The sequence below is a fragment of the Egretta garzetta genome, unplaced genomic scaffold, assembly GCF_000687185.1.
Source record: "Egretta garzetta isolate BGI_Z169 unplaced genomic scaffold, ASM68718v1 scaffold246, whole genome shotgun sequence".
In the NCBI taxonomy this organism is placed as follows: Eukaryota; Metazoa; Chordata; class Aves; order Pelecaniformes; family Ardeidae; genus Egretta; species Egretta garzetta.
In genome coordinates this window covers 1,908,602-1,912,363 of record NW_009259976.1, presented here as the reverse complement: position 1 = coordinate 1,912,363, position 3,762 = coordinate 1,908,602, and positions in this window count along the sequence as shown.

The following is a 3,762-nucleotide window of genomic DNA, read 5'->3' as shown; positions in this document are numbered from 1 at the left end:
GCTGGCATACAGGATGGCATCACAGGTACGATCAGGTAGATAGGTGTAACCAATCCTTGATGGCTGCTCAAATTGCCAGATCAAGGTTTTGTAGGTATGTGGCTTTCACATCAGTTTGGTTTGCTAACTGCATCAGTTGGCAGACAGTATATCCCGTCAAGATGTCCGCTTTCTGGAACAGCTTCAATGGAACCTGCCCAACCTGCTTTAATCATTCATTCAGTTTTTCTAATAGTTCTGGCTTAGATATTCCAACCCATGGGTCTATACATAGGTGTACCCAGCTATTTTTTGGAACTACCCAAATCAATCATATTGAGGGGTGTGCCATTTATTGTCCATGCCAGACAGTCTTTGATCGTATAGGAGTCCTTCATAGGCTGGATGTAAAAGGCATGGCACTTCTCTTGTGTTGTGAGGCCTGTCAGATCTCGGAAGACCTCCAAAATTTCAATGTTTTTCTGCATTCTATCCCAGAATTCACTTAATAGAACCAAGTTGTCTTGCAAAGGCTAATGTTGCTGTAGTTGTCAAACAGTGTTGGAACCCATACCCTTCTTCCTCCAACTTCCACAGCAGAGGGCTCACACATAAGATGAATAAAATTGGAGACATTGGATCGGAAGCTCTAATAACAACCTGAAAGAAATGGAGGCTCTAAAGTTCCCAGGCTATACATAAGTGCATTCCTCCTACTTCCCCCTCCTCAATTATTTGGCAGAAAACCAAACAACGGCAGATCAATTACAACTACTTTGAAACTTGTGCTACGTGCCATGAACAGTTTTACAAATTAAAAAAAAAGCTGGAGAGGTTTAAAGATTTTCCTGGTATTCCCTAAATGCAAACGTTTATAGCAACTTTTTAAAATTTAACTACATTTTAATCATAAAGCTTTAAAAATAAAACCATATGAAAATTAAACACTGGATTATGGTTTTAAACTCCTTAGCTCAGCCAAGAAACCAAGCACTGTCCCAGTTCTATCCTTGGTTGCTTGTAAAAAAACTTTCCAGTACTTTTCTTTCTCAGGAGGAAAAAAAAACACCCCAACACATATACATTACTCTTGGCCTAATTAAAAAGAAAATCTGCAACATTTTAAAAGAGGGAAAACCTGGTCTGCCTGGACTTAATGGTGAGCCTGACCCCAGAGGACTTTTAGGATTTCCTGGAGCGAAGGGAGCAGCTAGGAACCCTAAAGCCCCCAGGGTCAGTTCACAAAGCAGAATTGCATGGTGGCCAGACGTGCTTCTCCTCTCATTTTGCATAAGGCAGGAGACAAAGACTGTAAAGGGTAGAAGGGCAATTTGGGCAGAGGTCTCCCTGGCTTAGATGGATGCCAAGGTCTCAGGGGTAACCTATACATTGAATGGCAGCCACCTCTTATTGAACAGTTTTATCCTCTATTTACCATTGATTCAGTCAACTGAAAGTCAACTTTGTAGGCGCAGGAAGGCTTTTTATACAGTAAAGGGTTTATTTGTAGTCAGATACTCAACAGTATCTGTAGTCACACACTCAGCAGCAGCTCCTCTGCATTTACCATTTCAGCTGTGTTGGAATCACAGTACTCATTTAACCTCTGCAAGAATCTGAGTGTCCTGCAGTTGCCACCGCATAGGTGGGTAATGGGATGTGTCCCTAGGGCCTTGGTGAGAGAAACAGCACGAGCGTGGCTGCTGCCACGTTGAAGGAAAAGGGGAGAAAGCTGCTCTGTCACCTAAAAGCCTTTTCAGTGCCAGGTAACTCAGCCACCCGCATTTAAGTATTTGCCACACTGAGTAAGCAATGAGGACCCCTGAGTCCATTTGCGTGGGAAGGGTACAGAATTTAAGAGAAGGCATGTCCCTCCCTGGTGCTTTACTTCTTGATTCCTAAATCCTCATCATTTGCTCGCAATACTGATTTTCTCTGAAGCACACACTGGATTCAGATCCTCCTCAAATTTTATACTAGTATATTTTCACCACTTCTCACGGAGTCACTCCTGGTCAGATCAGCATGAGCAGATGACTTTGTGGTAGATTCTTTCAGCCTATTTCCTTTACATAGCCTCATTTTCCCTTTCCATGGTTCTCCGGGATATCCTGTGGCTGCTCAAGATAGGCAGCCAAGCAAAACACACTCCCCCCAGGCACAGCAGCCATCCTGGGCATCCAGCACTCCCTGGTTCACCTGGACTGTGCGAAGCAAAGGACTGCCCAGCCTGCCTACAGAACGGGAGCCTACAGAAGGATCAGCAACTTAAATATTTGATGTATTAACAGATGCATGTTCAGCCCTCCTAATGGAGCCTCCCACTAGATTAACTCTACCATAAAATATTTTGCTGATAAACTACTAAAGCAGAAACTTGCTCAAAGATAATGAATGGAGCCCCAAATATTGTGTTTTCTTTATAATATAATGCAGTCATATATGTACCAACTGTGCATTTGATGTAATTGTAAGGACAAAAATTAAAGTTAACCTCAAATCACAGGTGCATAATCATTAGACACCAGGCTGGCAAACACAGGTCAGAAAGAAGCAGAGAGCCTATGCACAGCCTGCCTTGAGGGGCCTAGGAATTAGGCTCAGGTTGTTTGGGCACATAAAATAAGTATTTTCAAGTATAGCATTATTCTGAGAGTTATATATAACAAGTAAATACTCCTAATCTCAGAACAGCCTAGGTTCACAGAAACTTCAGCAACATAAACGACTCTCCCAGATTTATGTTATAGAAGTGTATAGAAATTGGAACAAATCCTAAAAAAAACCACCAAAAAACAACTAAAACCCACCCTCTGCATAAATAGTTATTTAATAGTAATTCAGTTTTACACCAAGTCACATAGCTGCTATTCTGTAAGTCTCCCCCACCCCTTTTCCATATTCATAAGGCTAGACTATTAATTAACTCTGGCATGTGCACATTTCCAAATAGCATAAGACAGACAAAACTCTGGCTTGAGTGCTGCTGCATTGTGCAAACCATACGGTGCCTTACATACTGTGGATCCTGAGCAGCAGTCATTTCCCAGCCCCAGGCCAAAGGACAGCAAATTCACAAAATCAAGACCATTAACTCAGTCAATAAAACTCTCAGAAATAAATTCCAGCCCTGCTCAGAGCAAAGCCCAATTCTCTAGGGAGCTGACCCTGCTAACGACTGAACCCTCCCCAGCCATAGCAGCCAAGTCAGCACACTAGGCAACTATTTGCCAGCATCACCTACCCCAAGGCACAGGGAAGAAGGAGAAGACAGCAAATTCAGAGGATTGACTGCAAACCACAGGGCTGCTGATGGGTACACCCAGCCCAGAGCTTCTCCTGTGCAGCAAAGTGCTCACAGCCACAGGCTGGACCAGCAGGTTTATTGTGGCTTTTCAATACCAAGGAATTACTGTCTCAGCAGCAGAGATCAGCCAAAGCTCCCAGTCTTTCTTCTAAAAGATATGAGTGAGGTTCACTTCACATTTGGTGCCAAAGGGCTACAGAGTTTATGAACATCCTGCCCCAAATTCACAGCGGCAGCTCCTCACTCAGCCCTGCACACCCCCCACCACATCACACTGTAGCAAACCACAGCCTGCCTGCTCTTCAAGCCCCAGGCACAGCTCTCCCAACCTCACAAACACCGGGCACTGCTGCAAACCCAACTCTCCTCAGCTCCACACCACTCTGCCCCTCTGGACGCACTCATCTGCCACATGTCTCTCTGCTGGCTGACCTCCACACAGCAACCACCAACCTTCAGCTCTGGAGACTCTTCCT